This window comes from Alosa pseudoharengus, unplaced genomic scaffold (assembly GCF_046254945.1).
Source record: "Alosa pseudoharengus isolate Yale_2024_CS ecotype anadromous, Long Island Sound unplaced genomic scaffold, YU_APseudo_1.1 YU_APseudo_1.1_scf_16, whole genome shotgun sequence".
In the NCBI taxonomy this organism is placed as follows: domain Eukaryota; kingdom Metazoa; phylum Chordata; class Actinopteri; order Clupeiformes; family Clupeidae; genus Alosa; species Alosa pseudoharengus.
Genome location: NW_027468630.1, coordinates 31,498,998 through 31,522,255, shown reverse-complemented (window position 1 = coordinate 31,522,255; position 23,258 = coordinate 31,498,998). Strand labels below are relative to the sequence as shown.

General features: G+C 40.6%; 1 long non-coding RNA gene across 3 annotated transcripts; it reads right to left on the bottom strand.

Annotated features, from left to right (window-relative positions):
- Positions 1–1,994: 1,994 nt before the first annotated feature.
- Positions 1,995–10,204, bottom strand: LOC143125899 (uncharacterized). Of its 3 annotated transcripts, XR_012987333.1 has the most exons (6): positions 9,840–10,204; positions 8,586–8,666; positions 8,242–8,274; positions 7,117–7,258; positions 6,301–6,405; positions 1,995–3,729 (listed from the first exon to the last, which is right to left on the bottom strand). It is a non-coding gene; the product is annotated as an uncharacterized LOC143125899 (long non-coding RNA). The 3 variants fall into 3 exon arrangements; XR_012987332.1 differs by lacking the exon at positions 1,995–3,729 and having other exon boundaries at positions 6,177–6,405; XR_012987334.1 differs by lacking the exon at positions 1,995–3,729 and having other exon boundaries at positions 6,177–6,405; positions 7,122–7,258.
- Positions 10,205–23,258: the final 13,054 nt, after the last annotated feature.

The window sequence follows — 23,258 nt, the reverse complement described above, 5'->3', positions numbered from 1 at the left end:
TTGATTGAATATGATACACAGAGGTGTGCTGTGCTGAAATAAACCCAATTTAACTTATCTTAGGTGCTGTGGGAATTTTGATGCACAAGAAATCTTCAGAAATGGCCGTTCAGAGAGCATTTTTTGACAGATGTTGACCAACAAAAGTTCTTAAATCATACACAAACCATTAAAACATCCATATTTTTATTGAATATGATACACAGAGGTGTGCTGTGCTGAAATAAACCCAATTTCACTTATCTTAGGTGTTGTGGGACTTTTGATGCACAAGAAATCTTCAGAAATAACTGTTTAGAGAGCATATTTGACAGATATTGACCAACAAAAGTTCTTAAATCATAAACAAACCATTAAAACATCCATATTTTGATTGAATATGATACACAGAGGTGTGCTGCGCTGAAATAACCCCAATTTCACTGATCTTACCTGCCATGGCAAGTTTGATGCACCGGGCATACTCAGAAACTACAATTGAGACACCCATATGGCCAGACAGGCCTAGGTAAGTGTCACACCCATTATTTCATGAAATGTCAACATGTGGCACATATTTTGATACAGGGAATGATAACAAACGTGTTTGTCAAATTTGAGACCTCTAGCTGCTTGTATGTTGTCAGGAGGCGGAGCCAAAGATTGGAAAATGTAGATTTCTAGGGGGCGCTATAGAGTCTATGAATGTGTGAGGTGTGATTTTACATATCTCGTATATTTTATGTCATAGATAGATGTCACATGCCAAATGTAGTCTGTTTATGAGGTATGCAAGTTAGAAATGCTAACCCTAGGTTTAAAAGGCCATAATTTTCATAGGTCAGACAGGCCTTGATAGGATTACACCAGTTAATTCAAGATAGTACCAACATGTGGCACATATTTTGATACAGGTAATGATAACAAACTTGTTTGTCAAATTTGAGACCTCCAGCTGCTTGTATGTTGTCAGGAGGCGGAGCCAAAGATTGGAAAATGTAGATTTCTAGGGGGCGCTATAGAGTCTATGAATGTGTGAGGTGTGATTTTACATATCTCGTATATTTTATGTCATAGATAGATGTCACATGCCAAATTTAGTCTGTTTATGAGGTATGCAAGTTAGAAATGCTAACCCTAGGTTTAGATGGCCATAATTTGCATAGGTCAGACAGGCCTAGATAGGATTACACCAGTTAATTCAAGATAGTACCAACATATGGCACATATTTTGATATACGGGATGATAACAAACTAGTTTGTCAAATTTAGGACATCTAATGACTTGTGTGTTGCCAGGAGGCGGAGCCAAATATAGGAAATATTGGATTTCTAGGGGGTGCTATAGAGTCTGTGAATATGTGAGATGCGATTTAACTACACACTCAAATATAGCTGCTTGTGTGTTGTCAGGAGGCGGAGCCAAAGATTGAAAAAAAAAAGGATTTGTAGGGGGTGCTACAGAGTCTGAATATGTGAGGGTTGAGTCCATTTCACTATATTTTGTGTCATCCAAGGATGTTACATGTCAAATTTAATCAGTCATATTCTAGTTAGAAATGCGAAACCAATGTGTACATGTCCATAAATTGCAAAGGTCAGACAGGTCAGATAAACTTACACCAGTAATTTTCAACTAATAACATGTAGCACAAATTGATATAAAGGGCATAGAAATTGGCAACTGGTTTGCCGTATTTGAGACCAGTAGCTGAGTTTGTATTGCTGTAGCTTCCTGGATGTGTGAGGTCATTTCACTTTGAGGTTTCTGAATGTGTGAGGTAATTTCACTCCGATCCCATATTTACTAACCCTAGGTTAATAGGTCATAGGTTAGACAGGCCTTTGTAGGGTCACACCAATTACTTCACAACATTAGCACATATAATGCATGGGATGAAAACAGACTTATCTGAGGTTAATTTAAGCCTTGACCTTGCTGATGAAAACCAGAGTGCAGTCAATCAGTGGTCCAAACATATAGAACCAGTACAAGTGAAAGACAATTCAAGTAATTATTTACATGGAGAGTCCTTTACTATCAAAGATGCTTTAATGTACATTGATACATGAAGGGGATATTGAAGTACTCCCAAAGTCCCAAAGAAGGATGACAATACAATAGTATTATAGTCAATTAACATTATTCAATAAAGAATATGGTTACAATTTCAATCATGATTTAAGGAAATTGACTTTCAAAAACTATTGTAATCAGTTAGCGTTTTTAAAGTGATTATGGATTTTTATAGTCTAAGAGCAAAAATAGTAGTACTGCTTAAGCCTATATGATGCACCAAAGTAAATAGGAATGTTGGACATGTCTTAATTCATATTAATTGACATCTACAGACTATAGGCTTTAAGGAAATATATGGTTTAGATGGTCAATTCAGCTGTCCCTTAATAGTGTAGGCCAAAATGTATTAGCTGAACAAAATTCTTCTAAGTTACCCTAGCAACAACCTAGCAACCAACATAAGAACCATAGCAACAACCTAGCAACCATATTAATTACCCTACCAACAACCTCACAACTACCACCACAATGTCAACCGAGCAACCACCATTGCAACCAACATGATTAACCTTGCAACCAGCATAGCAACCACTTTATTTGGAATAGCAACCACCATATCTACTCTAGCAACATCCTAGCAACCACCTGTACAATGCCAACCTAGCAACCACTTTGATAGTCAACCAACATGACTAACCTCGCAACCATCTCAATTACCCTAGCAACCAGCCTAGCAATCACTTAATTTAGTATAGGCACCACCATATCTACTCTAGCAACACCCTAGCAACCTTCTCAGTTACTCTATCACCAACCTAGCAACCAACATGATTGCCCTATAAACCTGCATAGCAACCACCATATATCCCGTAGCAACACCATAGCAACCTTCTCAGTTACCCTAGCAATAGCTTAGCAACCACTACCATAGCAACCCCTATGTTTCACAAAATACCTTTAGAAAGCATCCAGGGTTTCCCGCAGAAAATTGGTTAGTCAAAGTGATATGGTGGGGTGGGGTGTTCTTGTTTGTGCGATACAATAAAGACTCCACCATACAAACTATACCACACTATACACATTTTTACAAATACGAACAGTGAATTAATGTGTGCAACTTTAACAAACATTATACAAACTATACAACAATGAAGTGGAAAATAATGCAAAAGAAAGAAAAACAACATTTTCAAAATGTGCAAACATAATCACAGTCACTGCTTATGGCAGAGCTGACAGCATCGCTACAGCCATACTCCTTGGTTTAAAAAAACACAATTCAAGGGCCCTTTGATAATTGCACTTTTTAACAAGTGCGGACCATTTATGCTTTCATGCAGGCTATCAGACTGTTGCCCTGCAGCCTGTTCTGCAAGTCTATCTTGATCTATACATGGAGAGTGAATGAAGTTTAGATTATTTTAGACTTTTGTGTAAGATGTGTAAGATTTACACAAACAATGATAAATAAAGCGATGACACCACCCGCTGCAGACCATAGGATGTGAGAATGCGCTCCACAACACAGCTGTAAATGGAAGCAAGGACTGAGGTGTCAAGGCCAGCATGCTTCAGCCCCTTCAGGAAGTGGACAAACAAGGCCTTGTTTACATGCTCGCTGTCTTGTTGTTTGAAGAAAGACACTGCTTTAACAGCTCCTTTGTGTAGGTGTCCTGTTGGAGTCATATAATGAAATGGAATGCATACATCAGGATATCAGGAGCGAGGATCTGTGAAAACATAAGTAGAAGAGAGAAATTTAAGATATGTTTAGAACATTTTGAGCTCCAACACAAAGGCAAAGCAGTTTCAGCCATGCAAACCATATATTTTCTTAAAGCCTGTCACTTGTACATGTGAGTTAACAGACTAGTACATGGCCCACCTTCCTGCAAACTTTGGAGGACATAAATGTATACATGACACTATTTTGTATTGTCAAAGTCAGTAGAAAGGTGGGACATGTCTTAATGTATATTAATTGACATCTAGAGGCTATAGGCTTTCAGATAATATATGGTTTAGGTGGTCAATTCAGCTGTCCCTTAATAGTATAGCCCAAGATGTATCCGCTGTACAATGCGTTTCTCGATCTACAATATGGGCCTATGTACGCCTTATGATGCACCAAAGTCAGTAGGAAGGTGGGACATGTCTTAATGTATATTAATTGACATCTAGAGGCTATTTGCTTTCAGAAAATATATGGTTTAGGTGGTCAATTCAGCTGTCCCTTAATAGTATAGCCTAAGATGGATCAGCTGTACAATGCGTTTCTCGATCTACAATATGGGCCTATGTACGCCTTATGATGCACCAAAGTCAGTAGGAAGGTGGGGCATGTCTTAATGTATATTAATTGACATCTAGAGGCTATAGGCTTTCAGAAAATATATGGTTTAGGTGGTCAATTCAGCTGTCCCTTAATAGTATAGCCCAAGATGTATCAGCTGTACAATGCGTTTCTCGATCTACAATATGGGCCTATGTACGCCTTATGATGCACCAAAGTCAGTAGGAAGGTGGGACATGTCTTAATGTATATTAATTGACATCTAGAGGCTATTTGCTTTCAGAAAATATATGGTTTAGGTGGTCAATTCAGCTGTTCCTTAACAGTATAGCCCAAGATGTATCAGCTGTACAATGCGTTTCTCGATCTACAATATGGGCCTATGTATGCCTTATGATGCACCAAAGTCAGTAGGAAGTTGGGGCATGTCTTAATGTATATTAATTGACATCTAGAGGCTATAGGCTTTCAGAAAATATATGGTTTAGGTGGTCAATTCAGCTGTCCCTTAATAGTATAGCCCAAGATGTATCCGCTGTACAATGCGTTTCTCGATCTACAATATGGGCCTATGTACGCCTTATGATGCACCAAAGTCAGTAGGAAGGTGGGACATGTCTTAATGTATATTAATTGACATCTAGAGGCTATTTGCTTTCAGAAAATATATGGTTTAGGTGGTCAATTCAGCTGTCCCTTAATAGTATAGCCTAAGATGGATCAGCTGTACAATGCGTTTCTTGATCTACAATATGGGCCTATGTACGCCTTATGATGCACCAAAGTCAGTAGGAAGGTGGGGCATGTCTTAATGTATATTAATTGACATCTAGAGGCTATAGGCTTTCAGAAAATATATGGTTTAGGTGGTCAATTCAGCTGTCCCTTAATAGTTTAGCCCAAGATGTATCAGCTGTACAATGCGTTTCTCGATCTACAATATGGGCCTATGTACGCCTTATGATGCACCAAAGTCAGTAGGAAGGTGGGACATGTCTTAATGTATATTAATTGACATCTAGAGGCTATTTGCTTTCAGAAAATATATGGTTTAGGTGGTCAATTCAGCTGTTCCTTAACAGTATAGCCCAAGATGTATCAGCTGTACAATGCGTTTCTCGATCTACAATATGGGCCTATGTATGCCTTATGATGCACCAAAGTCAGTAGGAAGTTGGGGCATGTCTTAATGTATATTAATTGACATCTAGAGGCTATAGGCTTTCAGAAAATATATGATTTAGGTGGTCAATTCAGCTGTCCCTTAATAGTATAGCCCAAGATGTATCCGCTGTACAATGCGTTTCTCGATCTACAATATGGGCCTATGTACGCCTTATGATGCACCAAAGTCAGTAGGAAGGTGGGACATGTCTTAATGTATATTAATTGACATCTAGAGGCTATTTGCTTTCAGAAAATATATGGTTTAGGTGGTCAATTCAGCTGTCCCTTAATAGTATAGCCTAAGATGGATCAGCTGTACAATGCGTTTCTCGATCTACAATATGGGCCTATGTACACCTTATGATGCACCAAAGTCAGTAGGAAGGTGGGGCATGTCTTAATGTATATTAATTGACATCTAGAGGCTATAGGCTTTCAGAAAATATATGGTTTAGGTGGTCAATTCAGCTGTCCCTTAATAGTATAGCCCAAGATGTATCAGCTGTACAATGCGTTTCTCGATCTACAATATGGGCCTATGTACGCCTTATGATGCACCAAAGTCAGTAGGAAGGTGGGACATGTCTTAATGTATATTAATTGACATCTAGAGGCTATTTGCTTTCAGAAAATATATGGTTTAGGTGGTCAATTCAGCTGTTCCTTAACAGTATAGCCCAAGATGTATCAGCTGTTAATGGAATTAAATTATGTGAGGATGCACTCCATAACACAGCTGTTAATGGAAGCAAGGACTGAGGTGTCAAGGCCAGCATGCTTCAGCCTCTTCAGGAAGTAGACAAATGAGTAGCCAAACAAGGACAATCAAGGCCTTGCTTACATGCTGGCTGTCTTGTAGTTTGACACCACTCTCCTTTCTGTGAGTGTTCTGTTGGAGTCATATAATGAAGTGCAATCCATACATCAGGATATCAGGAGCAAGGATCTGTGAAAACATAAGTAGAGGGGAGAAAAAAAGACATAAAGATATGTCGAGAAAACATTGCAGGACCATCCCTAAACAACACATCAGGACACCTTTCTTTCCTTTTTCATTTGATCACTACTGCAATTCATAGACATATGTTGTATACAGGTGAGACAAGGGTAATACCGATGTGGGTATTTATGCAATTATAGAATAGGCTACTAAAATATAACTCCACAACTTCAAGTGTCAAGACTGTAGTTTTGGAGGGGTATTTGTAGTTCTTATGCAGGAAAATCAGTATAGGCTACTTTGGACATTAAAAGCTGCATGCACTACGTAGTACACACATGCGTACAATGCATTATTTTGGAGATAGAAATGTTGTACTGCTTTGTTTTTCTGAAAAACGGTAGTAGCCTATAACAGAATTTTTTGTCACATGAATTACCCAGACCCAAAGAAACAAATAGCTTATTACGTGAAACTGACCTGCTTATAATTTAATGTCAAAGACCATCTCAACTAATTGAAAAGCAGGATTGTATCACCATCACATTCATTTCGATAAGACATTGACTAAGAAATTGCACTAATTTCGCGTGATTCTAGTTGTTTTACAGCATAAAGGAGTTTTAGTCAGGATAACTATCTCTATATTTAGTTCGAAACAACAAAAAACAACAACATTATTATTATTATTTACTAAATTTACGTAGTTTAACTTACCTTACCCCACACGGCCAGCTCTACGATGCGTTTCCACTTTCTTGTGGTGGCGTGTGTCACATGACAGCAACCAGCCTATCACACTGGGGCTCTTATACGGGGCTCTTCGGCGTTTTTCGAGCATTTTCATACCTCATAAAATCTGCAGATGACACAGCAATAGTGGGGTTAATACAGAATAGCGAGGAGACCAACTACAGGGCCTGGGTGGATCAATTCGCGAAATGGTGTAGGTCCAGCTGTCTTCTTCTAAATATACAGAAAACAAAGCAAATAATAATAGACTACAGTACAGAACTGGGAGCCAGCCCCCCCAGTGTATGGTTAAAAATGGTGAGGATGTTGTGATTGTAGTCGAGTACAAGTACTTAGGCACAATAATAGATAATAAGTTGCAATGGGACAGTAATACCAACACCATCTATAAAAAGGGGCTGCAGAGGCTGCATTTTATGTGCAAACTAAGACAATTTAGAGTGGATAGAGATATGTTACTTTTCTATCATTCATTTGTGGAGAGCATGCTATTTTTTTGTTGTGTTACCTGGTATTTCTCTTTGTCAGTGACCAAAAAGAAAACAAACTGAGCATGGCCAGCAAGGTTGAGGGGCAAAAACTAGACAGTATTGCTACGACCTGTGAAAGAAGGGTGTTGATGAAAGGTCATGCAATTAATAGAGATATGTCACATCCCATACACCAGGTTCAGGCTACCTTCTTTCCAAACAAATTGAGCCAGTTGGTAATTCATTCCAACTAGCATTATATTGATGAACAAGACGTTACCTGCAGGACCATGCACTTTCTTTCCAGCTGGACTATCACAGTATGCACAACTGCACTTTATCATTCTATACATGTGTAGTGGGGTCTGTGCCTTCTGCCCTGATGTTGAGTGTGGGGGTGTGGTAGGGTGGGGGCGGTTGCGGTGAGGGAAATTCTGGTCTATATTCCGTCTTGTATTCAGTCTTGTCTAACTGTCTACTGTATGGCGCAGAACAATTTTCTGAAAGGACAAATAATAAATCTATCTATCTATTATTTTAGAAGATTTTGGTTTGATTTTGGTTTGAACACCTTTCTACGAAAATCAAGCTTGGGATAAAATAATTATACACTACTCACCCTGGGGCTCATATAGGGTTTTTCCTCTAGACCCTGCAAGTGGCAATAAAGACAATTTAGACCACCATGGCGTAAAGTATATAAGCATACTTAAAATGGAACAAGTACAAAAAATCATATACAGACATAAACACAATCATACACAATCATAAATTTTTCGCCTGTTGGACAATTCAACCATCCACACTCATCCCTCTCCTCCCAAGGGACATATGTATCTCTTTGCATTCAACGTAGTTTTCAACAACAACAATAACAAACAGCAACAAAGCTTTTCTACATATGGGTGTAGAATTTTTGATAACATATGGCTCCTTTTATCCTAAAGAATGTCTAATACATACCGACTGGCTCATCAAAACAGGAAAGGCTATCCAGACCAAGTCCATGTAGATCCTTCACAGTTGAAAATGAAGAGGCCTTATCTGAAAAAGATCAATAGAAACCTTACTCTAAATACCCATCCAAGAACAATTACTATGTGTTCTCCTTTTCTTCAGTAGCAAATACACTGCCCATGAATCAGAAATATATTGGTGTCCCAATATAATGTTTACTCATAACAGCTGGCAATAGTGATTGCATGCAGATAAGTAACCGTGCAGCAAGATTGTGTCAGCTTAATGTTACAGTTTGTGGCATGGGACAGTTAGGAAACAGTAGGTGAATGGCGTGGGTCAGCATAGGAGACGGTAGACGAATGGTGCTGGACAGTAGGCAAGAGGCAAAATATAGTAGGCGAGTGGCGCAGGACAGTAAAGGAGACAGTAGGAGAGTGGCATGGAACAATAGGAAACAGACACGTCACCAACAACAGTGCGAGTGGCCTACTGTAATTACTGCTATTATCATTATTATGTATTATTATCAATTTGTTTTGTTATAGGCTAGACACACATTCCATATTCACTGTATAGGCTATTTCTGTCACTGTACACGTCATCTGGAAAACTTGCCTATGTATTTAACTGTTGTACATAATTAATCTTGATCGTCTACATAACTGCTTCTTTGCACTTCTGGTTGGATGTCAACTGCATTTCATTGGCTCTGTACTTGTAGCCTACTCTTTTAAATTACAATAAAGTTGAATCTAATCTAAATCTAGCTTAATCTAATCTCTAATATTATGGGCCACACACATTGCAATTCTATATTGAATTAAACCCCTCTCTTAATCAGGTTAAAGAAATACAATATTATATTATAAGTGAATATCTAACATCCGGAGAACTGCTGTATCAAAATACAATTGTTTTATACCTGATATGTGGCCTAAAACAATGCCCGTTTCGCAACGAAATCTATTCACGTTCATCATGATTATCGATTATACATGCCTGGCTGATAGGCTACCTCCCAGCTGTTAGCTGTAGCCCACACTAACAATATTACGCTAATTTACACAGACAACAGCTGTTTTACAGATTAATGTAACATTACATCATGCACGTTAGCTAAATTATAAGTTGTGCAAGCCTACTCTGAATTCACAGTATTGCCCATGCATAGGCTACTATTTCATGTTAAATCAACTTTAAAATGTTTTGCTCAATTGCTAGCAAAATAATCATGCTAGCGGCAGTAGCAAGGCTCACCTCATTTCCCATTTGGATTCTTCTTTTTTCTCCGTCCCTGCTCGGTTATTGTTTCTGGATTCTGGGGTTCAGGCTTCTCAAACTGCTAGCCAGAAGGTGGCTCCTTCTAATCCACAACTCAAAACAGGCTTAAGAGTGTGAAACTGCACGTCAAAAGCATCAAATAACATTCTCCCCATTTTGTGAGGTCAGGCTTTTTTGACAGATGACGTGGTTCTGTTGGCTCGTTGAAAGCGAAATACAACGTGATAGTAACACGATAATTACGTTTTGCTCAACACGTTTTTTAACAAGGAAACGTGTTACACAACACGTCCCAATAGATTAATTAACGTGACAGTGACACGTTCAGACGTGAGACTGGGTTGCAATGGTTATGATAAATGTGTAGTAAAATCAACAAATCTCCACCATAAATTAAATGATTTGAAATGATAGCGTCAATAGTTTATTCAGTCAAGACTTGACAGGAGGTGCAGAACCAGTCACATTCTGTGACATGAGATATGGAGGAGAGGTCTCATCTAGGACATTCACAGCAGAATCTGGTAATAAGGAGTGGGCTGCGCACTAGAAATAGCTACAGCTCCATTTAGTCTTAATACATTACAGTCCAGACATTTTCCTACGATGAAAATATTGTTCTTTTCCATTGCAGTTCACTTGTGCTTCAGCTCACAGTGTCCTTAGTGCAATTCCTTAAGTGCAATTCCATCCATTCAATCAATCCATTTAATAAAACCTTGAACTGGTTATGGTGGTCGGTTTTTCAGCAAACAGTACAACATTTGGAAGTCTCTTGTAGATCGCAGCAATAGCTCTCAAAGCATCATGTCCTTAGTAAATATGTGGGCAGCCGTGGCCTACTGGTTAGGGCTTCGGGCTTGTAACCGAAAGGTTATAACCTAACTCACTGCTCCGCTGTAGCAGGCAGCTCACTGCTCCGGGTTAGTGTGTGCTTCACCTCACTGTCTGTTGTTTCTCTAATTCACAGATTGGGATAAATGCAGAGACCAAATTTCCCTCATGGGATCAAAAGAGTATAAACTTATAGCTCTCAGTGGTTGACTAATTCTTATAGGCAGTCATATATGGGTAACAACTAGAATCTCCTCTTCCAGCCCAGGTGTGAATGGTGGGGGCAGGCTGGTGCCCACAGCCCTGGTAGTGCTCCACAGATCAGCAGGGTTGATAATGACAGCTAAAGGGATTAGATCCTCAGGGAGGCCAGCCACTGCAGACAGTAGGACTGTCTCACATCCCCGTAATGGCAGCAAATGGGATTAGGAGGAGAATCTGAATAGCCCCACCCTGTCTCCTCAGCACCTCTCAGCTAGACTGTACATGTGTTCCGACAGCTGCAGCAGGGAATGGATCAGGGACTGGAGCATGGCTCTGTTTCCCGCTGCTGACACTGTAATCATGCCCAGGGGCATGCATCACCAAATGCTATCGCACACCGTTACTTTAGTTTAGATTGCTGCCTTACCACTTAAATAAAGTGATTTGGTTTTGTACAAAAAGCATAATGGTGGACCATTGGTAGACCATAGCCCTCCTAAAAGGATTATATGATGCTGATAGGGAAGGCATCAGCACACATACATAAAATCACTTCACTGCAGTCTCAAGGTGGGCATGCATTGCATATAATACCTTCTTTATCATGTATAAATGACACACAAACACATGCAAGAGTATGAATATTACCTCAAGTACATTTTTACCTTTTAGTTTATGACCTGGTTGGCAATCTGAAACTTACTGTTATTGTTGCAAACATGTACATGACGTTGTCTTATTGCATCCTATATTTTTTCGACCTGCTGATGACCGTTGATTAAAGAACTATTCCAACAGCTTTGATGATCTGCCCAGCATTGTTGTGTCCCTCCTCCCTTGTCTCTGTGTATGAGGTCATTTTCCTCATTTCTCCTCTTGTCAGCAGTCCTCAGGCAGAATTGGATAAAAGTGGACAGCGATTTAGCCAGGAATGAGTGGCGGAGGACCTCTGCTCCTCTGCAGCAGCAAACTGCCCGCGGGGACAGTTTTTAGTTTATTTGTTGCAAAGTTGACTCTGGTAATTTAATGCTGTGTGTGTGTGTGCGTGTCTGCTAGCATGTTTGTGCCTTTCTTGGAAAAGGATTATAGAATATTATGGTGTGGTTTCTATCAGTGGTGTGTAAATGATGTTATGTTGGTGTGCCGGTGTGTGTGTTCTATGTTCTCTGTTCTCTCGTGTGTGTGTGTGTGTGTGTGTGTGTGTGTGTGTGTGTGTGTGTGTGTGTGTGTGTGTGTGTGTGTGTGCATCTTTAATGAATAGAATTCTCAGTTCTAGCATCAATACATGCTCAAACCTTTTTTCACTAGTCTAACAAAGTGCAGTCAGGGAAGGAGGATACAACATAACCACATTCACCTTGACAAAGGCATATTATCTAACCTCATCACCCCTTCTTCCAGGAATAGCATAGTGTCTTTACAGTCCTATATCACATGTTGACTGCCTTAGTTCCAAATGCTTAGATGGCTCTGTTATCAGCTGATGTTAATGACGTAAATACAGAAGGGACAAACTGTCCCACTCATCACTGCATCTCAGACAGTGATTATAACTCTGGATGGAATGTTATTTCCTCCAAACCAAATGGACTTTGGAGTCACTCTCTGGCAGTGCTGGGCTTTGACCTCCGTTTAACTCTGTCCACAGTGACGTCCGAGAGAGGTGGAGAGGGGAGTTTAACAGTGAAGACTGACCCGTCTGGTGTGAGACTGGTCTTGGCCTGTGGTTGGAACCATGCTGCGGCGGTCTCAATTACAGAGATATTGGTCAGTGACATCTGCCAACACAGCCCAGCGGGTGGGGCGGGTGGCAGTGGTGGCATTAGTTGAAAAGTTTATGTAAGCCAGATGGGCAAACAAACAAGGGATCAGAGGATTCTATTGTAAACGCCTGCAACAGTGGTGGCTTTTACAGGGAGGGCAAATTATATTTTTTATTATAAGGTTTATGTTAGAGGGGTCAGCATCTGCTACAAAGGAAATGTGACATTACAAAAAGGCAATTCAGAATATGTCATTGGTGTCAAATAAGTTTTTTATTATTATTACACTTTAGCAGAACCCCTACCACCCCCACCCCCCACACACACACAGTTGAAAGACACGGCAACACAACTGTTACACCCAAATGTCCATAAACTAATTCTTTGAAGGAGACAGAGCCAGTGGCGCGCTGGGCTCAAATGAAATTAAATAGGATTTGTTAATAGCCTTTGGCCAGCTTGGGCTTTTAATAAACGCATGAAAATGGAAACAAATTAATATCCTCTTAATACAACATCCCATTAAATGCTTAGGTGGGTGGCGGGCGGGTGGGCAATTCTTCAGATAAGCAGCAGCAGCTGGAGATGGGCAGACAGACTAAACACAAAGCAGTCAAGGGAGGGGGGCAGGGGGCTCTATAATTAAAGGAGATGAGGGCAGAAAGTGCAGAGGAGCTGTGTACAAAGCAACGTGGGCCTTTGCTGTGATGTGCTGCAAAGTCTTCTTATGTGAAGTAAAGCAGAGGCTCACAGTTTGTATTTCATGTATGTGGAGAAGAAGCGTGTTAGTGAGAGCATTAAACTGGGCTAGTTAGTATGCACGTCGAGTCGAGAAAGTTATCAATGCAATGTGAAAAGCATCCCCTCCAACCACGTATCTCACTCCAAAGATTCTCATCCAGCCTCAATTTGTTTCTGATATGATCTCTCTCTCTCTCTCTCTCTCTCTCTCTCTCTCTCTCTCTCTCTCCCTTTTCTCTCTCTCTCTCCCTCACTCTCTCAAACCATGCTCAGACCCATCCTCACATCACAAAATGGCCTCTTCTCTCTCCGTTGAGACTGTCTCCAGACAACCCACGAAGGTTGAATGCTAATGTATGTGAATGGCAGGACGCAGAAGACATATGAAACATCAGTCTTTTTCAGCCCACTTGCTATTTCACAGCATATTACAAAGGGCATCGCTGGGCATTCTAAACTGGGTGGCCCTATCTTCCTTCCTCTGTGCTGGAGTGGATGAAAGCAGATGAGAAGGCACCACAAATCACTCGGCGACATGTTTATTATGCCTCTGGGCTGCATGACTGCCACCGCTAGCATGCTGGTCATTCATGAAGGCAGCATTAATATGATTATCAACAGTCAACCATCCAGCTTTTTTATACTGTGTTGTGATGAAGACGGGAAAATGGAAAATATGCTCAGATTAAGTGGTAGGCTACGCCTAAAATGCCTTTGACACAGTGCCACGTTGCTTTCATGAAACTTCTTAAATGGGTACAAAAATGAATCTAATAGTCTTTCACTAACACCACAGAAATGAACACTTGCTTATTGGCCAATTAATATGTCAAATGAGGTACTGTCATTACTTGTATATATGTAAACTGTCATAACTTGAGGTGATGTTAAGTGCTCCTCTCTGTTCAACCTGAGGCTATGTATTGGCAGGGTTGGTTGTTTTTCCTAGCAGCAGACGCAGCCTCCCTACTGAGGGCAAGCGCCGCACTGGGCTCTCGTTTTTTTCACTCTCTCTTCTACCACTTACTAAACTAACCTTTGGAGTGGTGGAAGCCATGGATATCTCAACCCAGTCTCACTCCCTACTCGTCAAAGGTCTGACGCATGGTCAAGGGTCCTTGGCGTCAAATTCCAACGAGAAAGGTGTACCTTCTGCGTTGTTTTCCGACGTGGGGGTCCGTCAGATAGACATTCATGTAATCCCTAATCGTCAAATATAGCAACCCGATATCTCCATCACAGGAGAGGGAAAGGAGGTTTAATCTAAGGTAAGCAGTGAAACAGACGGCCAGAGAGGTGACAAAGATAAACCTGCATTTGCCAGATTGGCTCCCTGCAGGGATGTGCACAGAGATTACTTTAAATTACTTTAAAACATGTGAGTAATAAAATACCCTCATATTCATGCAAATATATTCAACAGATTTCTACAAAATAATTAGTAGGCTAGTAGTATTATACTACATAATTCCCCCTTTCACATGTAAGGCAGGGCTGTCTATATCATGTTCTGATGAAGATCTATTGCCAAAGAACAAACTAGTGGAATGAATAGGCCTAGATATTGGGCAAGGAGCCTACAATCAAAATGATGCAGTTAATGTAAGTGCTCTAAGCGATGTTGGGTAACATCACTTCTGTTGATGTTCAAACTATCAGAGAGCTAGCTTGCTACTCCCTGCCCCTCTCTCCCCCTCCCTCCTCCTCCCTCCCGTGCAATTGAAACTCTCCTGAATGCACATCTCGTTGGTGAATGGCTGGAAAACTTTGTTATATTTCATGCTCAAGGATGCACCAGGCAGTTGCCATTTTTGTGTGCCTCACAGGAAGTGATGCTGCTCAGGTACACTTCAGCTAACAAAGCCAGAATTTCATCTTTTGTAACCTCTTTTAAAATAGGGCCGGAACCTGTGTTCCTCCAATGCTGTCATCCTAGGGGGTTCTGGTGACATGGTCCCCTGGAAGAAAATGTTGTATATTTTAACATTAAAATGCATCAATCTGGTGCGCTTTGAAAAGAAATTCAGAGGTTAGACCTGTTTATTTTTATCTATGGATGGAAATATTTCTGCCTAAGATAATAGTTACTTCATTCCTGTGATGTCACATTGTCGCACGACAGGTCGGGAATGGCGACTGTATCGGGGGCTTATGTGTGCACGTGTTTGGCTCCCTGCATTGGAAACTGTGAAAGAGATAGAGCCTATATGAAGTGGAAAGAAAAATAAATTGTAAAAAAAATCATATTGTTTAAAATTGTTGCACAAATTCAATGTTATTCTATCATGTTTTTGAAATATAGATTTATGTCACACTGTTCATACAATGGGGAACCTAAAACATGATAACTGACTGACATGAGCCCTCTGTGTATTCCTAAAAATATGTGTGTGGTGACAGGCGTCCTTATCTGTCTGTGCTGGTGCCACTGAGTGTGCTGCCACTTTGCTGAGACTAACCTACATCTTGTCCTGCTTTTTTACATGTATGCCTTGTTTGGGATCGTGTCCCAGACAAACAGCATCATCACTGTGACCAAAGTCTAACACAGTCTGTGGGCAGAACGACGAAGGTAATTGTTTTCGGTCTTTAGCAGCAACTATCTCAGGGGTTTTAGCATAACTGGATTTGACTGGAGCCACAGCCAGTGCCCCTCCTCCTTTGGCTGTTATATTTTAACATTAATCTAGCTATCAAGTATCATCTGGGGATTACCAGAATATCTGCCTAAACCTTTTAATAGGTGCCTGCAGAACACAATAACAGGCCCGAGCAATGCTAATAGAAGCCAGTCTGCAATTTACTGTTGGGCTGGAAATGTACTCTTTATCTGCCTTTCTAGTCGGAGTGGTGGCCATGAAAGGCAGGGGAAAGAATTATGTGCTAAAGCTGTCATGCTAAACCAAACTGCTAGTGTTCAGTGTCATACAAAGCTACATTCTGATTTATTCATGAAGATTTTTCCCTGCAGAGTCCCCTAACCCGGGAAACATTTCCAGCCCAAAAATAATACGCTGTCTCTGGGAGAACTGGTCAAGTGGATGAACAACGACCTTCCTGAAATCCCTCTCCTCTTCCTGAAGAGCTGGACGGCTCCAGTTGAAAGGACGGCCGCGGCTTCTCCTAACTGTGCTTTTAAAATTCAAAGGACACAACAAGAGGCACTCACCGAGGATATGCTTTGAAAAAGATCAATGTCCTTGTTAAGTGTTGGGGTATAAATAAGCCTTAAGACTGCCGCAATGAAATGCATTCCAAACATTGGCCAGACAAACGCATGGATACTGGATGCGGAGAATGTACTGTATCACTGTGCATCCTTTTCATTTCCTCCTGGACCAACCTCATTAGCCCAGCTGTTTCTGAAAATCCTACCTGATTATTTATGATAATAAATACTTAGGCCCTATGCCTCTACATACTGAGCTGAAGCATAGTAAAGTAAAATCATATACTTGGCAGGTTTTAAGTGCACTACCTGGTAAATGACAATATAGATCACAAGACCCTAAGAGCCTGGAGATAAATATATCGAAATAGGTCCGATGTCTTTTCATTATGTTGCCATCTATACTTCTAGGCAATCAGTGCAGTACATCAGTTGTGTGTAGAACATACTGGATATTATATAGCATATGTGGGCAAGTATATTTTCTAAGGCTGAAAGTAAAAATATTCAGCAAAAACTGTGCTGTAAGAATTGATTTTGGTAGATAATAACAGCATGAGGTTTTAACCTATTGTTCATCCATGTATAGCAAACATAGGCAGAATAACGGGCACATTAGTGGTGAATTTATGAAATATTTATGGACATCAAAATGAACGCTTTCATTCAAAGCTGAACTCTGCTGCAACGGCAGAGGGAGAATTGGGCTTTAATGGCCATGCCAGCAGATTCCTGTGGTCCTGGACCGCTTTTCAAAACCCACTCAGCTTGGGAAAATAGTCTGCAAATGATATTATATAAATAGCCTCTGTGTTGTGCCATTCATTGAAATCCATTTTCTAAATCACTTTTTCAGAAATTACTGATGGTGCACGGGGAGTGTTTGTTGTTGTCCTTGTATTCTTTTCCAGGTCAGATTGTTTCCATGGCGGATATTACAAACACATTTTTGTACATTGGCACAGTAAAAAGAAGTAAATAATCAAATAATGATCATAATTCCCTAAAGCTTAGAGGGGGAACGTGGGGGGAAAATCCCCATCATGCATCATGCCTAAGCTGCCTGTCTCTTCCAAGAAGAATGTCCATAATCTCCACCTGCCTGATGTTGCTAATGTGTAATAATAACAGGAGTAAATGTCACTCTGTGTCCTCCTGCAAGTCTCATATTAGTGACCTTATGTGTGATGGTCCTTGATGGCTGCTATGACGTCTTCGCCACAAGAGTGCTCAGGAGGGAAGCCACTGACAGCAAGGGAGGAGTGGAAACTATACTACAACAAAGATGCAATAGACTTATGGTTGGTAGCCATGCGGTTGCATCAGGTAGACCAATATATCGGTTTGGCTGATATCTCTGCCATTTTTTGCCATTTTTAAACTTATCGATGCATATTGATATTGGCCAACTCATATCGGTTTTGCCGATATTTGTCCAAATGTGCCTTTTTGTGTTTAATCCAACATACAGCTGGTTCAAATTTACTGTCACAAATTTGTTTATTATTTTTATAAATTACTTGTTTTGTAGCCTAATTTGAATACTTGCAGTAGCATTACACTGATGTTTCTCACGTCATTTCCTGCACTTCTCTAACAAAACGAGTCAGCTGTCAGCATTCAAGGTTTCTATGTCGTGCGTGTTTCCCAGACAGTGCATGCCTGGAAGCCTAACCCGTATTAGCCTGCTTGTATTTGTAGCCTACTTTTAGTTCATTTACAGTTTTTTTCAACTGCTTACACACTAAATCTTTTCTTGTCACACAATTTTCTAAACATGTCTTCCAAACATCATAACCCCACACCAAATCTGCAAAACCATACACTAATTCTCAGTGTTTGACTCAGTTTTCAATGGACTAAAACACATTTTGCAAAACACCACACACAATTTTCTACCTAACACATAACAATCTAACAGGAAGTAACTTGATTTCGTTCTTCAAACACAACCCATCAAAATGCCACACTAAATCACCAGTGCTTCACTCTTTCTCTTCACATGTGCAAACACTCTTTACTTTACTGAACACCATCCAATCATTGCCTTAGTATAGGCCAATGAATAGATATATATAGGTATATAGACCCTTTCAATCTGCTCCTAGAGGATTTCCGGTTGAAATATTCAGAACCAATGCAGATACTTTGAAAATAGAGAAAATACAGTAATCGGACTTTAGCTTACAGTAATGTTCTAATAAAAGTTGACTTTATGTAAAATTTGTCTTTTTACTCTATTTTTGTTTGTCCCCATGTTACAGTACCATTAGCTCAATACATTTTTCTGTGCCTCCAGAAATGCCTTAGGAACGCTTACTGTAGAATTGTTTGTTTCTGCAGTTGAAAGGGTCTATAGGCCTATGAATACATACTGTACACGACCCCCCCCCCCTCCCACACACACACACACACACACACAAACACAAAATCAGTGTTTTCAAAACTCCATGTACATCTGGTGGTCACTGTATTCTTCTTTGCTTTTTTTCTTGTTTGCTGTAAAATACTGTATTCACAACAGCAAATTATTTGGGAAAAATCACTATTTTTGGTTTCAATATTGCTTGCATTTTTACTGTGCATTTCAACTTCTCTTTGTTGATACCGCAACTTTCACTCTTGTATGGAAATACATATAGAAAGCCTAAGACAGAAGAGCTTTAGGTTTTGAGCAACAGTGTGTACATGATGTATCCAAAATGTCATATTATGACAAAAGTGTTTGTAATGTGAGGCGAATGTTTGATTTAAACATGTGTTTTTGACATTTTGAATGTTGTGTGTCATTTTGCTGGAGATTCGGGGCATTTTGCATTTTGTGTGAGCAGTTGTGGGTTTTGTGTGTGGAGTTTTGAAAAATAGACACAGAGTTTTGAAAACGTGTGTAAACAATTGTAAAAAACTGTAAGGTGTAAAAGGACAAATAAACCATCTTTAACTCCATATTTTGCCCTTTTTTCTCATAGAAGTATTCAAAGAAAATTCAGTATGTTATTGCAACAGATCAATGAATATCGACCCAGAATATCGGCCAAATATTGGTTATCCGCCATGCTAAATCATTGATATCGATATCGGTATCGGCCTTAAAAAATGCATATCGGGCATGCAGTGTCATTAGCAGAAGTGAATAAAAGTGAAGGAGTAGACTGCATAAACTGTATAGACTGCTTTAACATGACCATTGGGAAGATTATTCATGGTGTCATTCATTCTGCTTGTCCTGCTTTTGGAAAGCCAGTGCAGGCCTAGTTAGCCTGAGCAGAGATGCTAGAGTTCTAGAGTGATGATGGATTGCTCATTCTAACCGGGACCACAGCAGGAATTCGCTGACTGCCCCATTTAGTGTTAGCACTCCAATCAGCGTGCCGAGCCCCACTCACAGATCTGTCACTCTGCTGCGACCGACTGACTGTTCTGGGCTGCCAGATATTCCACTCTACCGTTCCCTGAGTGTCTCCCCACACAGTCTCCCCTCCCCCTGCCACTCATGCTGTAAGCTCCATCCACAAACACCACCCTGATATAACCCTAAAATGATCCTGCTCACCAGCTGACTTGGGTCAACCTGTCAGCGGCGACTATAGTCTCCCATATCAAACCCGCATGCACGTTCTGCCCTCCCCGTTAGAAGCCAAGATGGATACCAGCTGAGACGTCCGATCCGAGGCCATGCCAGCCCTGTAGTGTCAGTACATGTTACAGTGTAGGTTTCTTATTTGGGAGCTCAGTGTGGAGCCTTGCTGTGACCTACTGAGGCCTTGAAGTGGAGCGTTTGTGCGGGGTGGGGTGGGGTGGGGTGGGGGGGGGGGGTGGGGGTGCAGGCACGCGGACTGACCACTGGCAGGCTGGCCAGCGCCGCCGTCCATGTTGCTCATGCTGAGCGGCGCTGGTTTATCAGGATGGGACACATTGCAACAGGGATTTATCATCTCTGACAAGTGTGGCTGTGTGAGGCCAGCTGGGTCACGCTGCGCAAATGCACACCAGCTCATCCTATGGAAGAGAGCAGACGCAGCGGCGAGGGAGAGAGCCAGTGGTCATCTTGCAGGATGAATGCATTGCACAAAGGCACGCAAGCATATGGAGCTGAGGAGGTCATTTACTTGACCATGCAGGGCCTCCAGGTCTTGATCTAATTTATAAATTCATGTCTCATCTCGGCAAAAAAGATGGATAAGACTCAAACTTCTGAGATGATTTATGTTTGGCTTCTCCATCCCCAAGATAATCTCCCCATCATCCAGGGGATAGAAGTGGCTGGAGGGTGGATCGTCTGATGTGTGTGCTTCCATTTCAATCAGGTGCTGAGGACTATATTGGTTTCATAATGTAGCTCTGAGCTTACATGTCAGATGACTCCCTAATTGCTCTTGACCAGTACCAAACATGTTTGGATTACTGGAGCCATGTACATCTCTATTTAGCTTTACTCGTGTTTTCCCCGGGATAATAAGGATAAAATAAGATGACATGTAAACTCAATGTAATAATATGAGTAACTTGATGGATCTTGAGTTAATACATTTTCCATCTCTTAAAAGCAATTTTAAAATCAGTTAAATCTTCAGACTAATGCACTTAATAAATGTAGTGGCCTTGAAACATAAGCCTTTGAAAGTTACGGAAAGTGTCTGGAACAAAGCCCTGCCTTTAACTAGATGTTCTTATGTTGTCTCAGATGGTTCGGCAGCCTGTAGAATTCAAGAGAAATGAAGGCCCTTTGAGTTTATAGACATCATCCTTCTTAACGTTACAAAGAACAGTGCTTTTCATCAGTATGTTTTGTGGCTCTCGCTGACTTAAAAATGCCCCTCCTGTCTGCTCCCCTTCAGACATTTTCCATCACTCATCTTTGCCCATTGTGGCAGGAAGCCTTGAAGGAAAATATGTTTTGCTGGAGGTTTGCTTTAAAGCACGACGAGGGGAAACCGCAAAAAGTATAGAGAAAATATATTTTTTTACATTGTCTAAAGCCAGACATTCTTTCAAAATAAAATAATGCTCTCAATCCCCATTAGAAACCACAAAATCCTTATTCTACTGTTGCTGCAATGACACTTCAAGAAAATTCAACTTCACAATAGGCAAGTGGTCACATCCTTGAATAAGCACTTTCAATTCACCACTCATTCAGCTATGGCCACAAAAGCCAGAGCATTTATCAGATAGCAACTAGCAATCAGGGTGGGCTGCTTGTCTACATCCCCTACAGCCCCTGAGTGTGATAACGTATTATGCAAATGGGTGGTGCAGATACTCGCTAATATGCCAGTGATGGCAGAATGGCCATTGTCCGTGCAAGCCATTTGTTAGAAGAATCGCTCATGGGATGTGGAATGGGGACTGGGGCAAAGGGGTGTGTGTGTGTGTGTGTGTGCTCCCCATTAGTGCTGTTTTACGAGGAATGATTTACACAGATATGGAGAACACTCGCAGCTTTGTCTGATGCTGTTCAACACATATAAATGTCCTTGTCAAACACACATTAATTTGATGGGGGGAAAGGAGCCTTCAAGAGGCAGCATCTGAATCCCCTGCTCACGTCAGAGGGGAAAAAAATGCTAATGCCCCAACTCCATTGAGGCATGCCTTTCATCAATTTGTTTTAGTTATTAATGGCTTTGTTTATTCTTGCACGCTCTTCAGCCTCTGTTGCAGAGTGGATGAAAGACACTTCTTAGAGGCAAACTGGCAAACAAACAAAAGGCCAAAAAGACTTCTGGGTCAACTGTGTGTGTTAATCCATAGCTGATATTATGTATTTCTGTTTGTGTGTGTGTGTGTGTGTGTGTGTGAGTGTGTGCGTGCATGCATGTGTGTGTACTTGTATGTGTGTTGGGGGAAACAGAGCATTTGTTTGTGTTTCTCTTTACTTGTGTATGTGTGGCCCTTATTATGCACAGTGCAGTTATAAAACATACTATTAAGTCACACAGTTAACGGTAGTGGTTGTAGCTTTTTGGCTGAGATAAAGAGACTGAGGGACAGGCAAGTGAAGAGTGCTGTTATTTGCCTCCTCTCTCCACTGCCATACACATTTGACTAATTAAATGAGCAGTGCTCACTGAAATGGACACGCTCATGTGAAGCGAGTGGTATTTCTTCTCATGGAAGTGCTCACCAGAAATTCTCCTAGAAACCAAAAAGATAATGTTTTGTTTGCACGTGTCCCACAACACTGGGCCGAGGGCTGGTGTGGGCTAAGATCTGTGGTCCTCTTATGACAAGACCTATGGATTCAGGAACTGAGTTCACTCACTCCCTGAGAAAGAGAGACCACAATATTCATTTTTTTTTGTACAAAGGAAAATGTTTCAATTCTTGCCAGAGTAGAATATACTAGTATAATGAATCATGTTTTATATGAAATTATTTGAAATTTGCACCTATAGCCTAACTTTCTTGATAATAGACCACACCATCTACTTTAATTAAAAAAGAAACAACCTTTATTTCAACTTGTGTTGGCAACAAACCAAGAAGTTTTTTTCTTTTTTATTATAAATGAATGTCATACCTTGATCACCATATCTTTAATAAAAATAAACATTATTGAAAGTGACTAACAACAACTATGGAAACGTGTGCCTTATTTAATCAAAATATATAAGGTCGCATTTTTATACATCATGAAAAACAAAATCATAAAACCATATGAGGGTTTTCAACAGAACATAA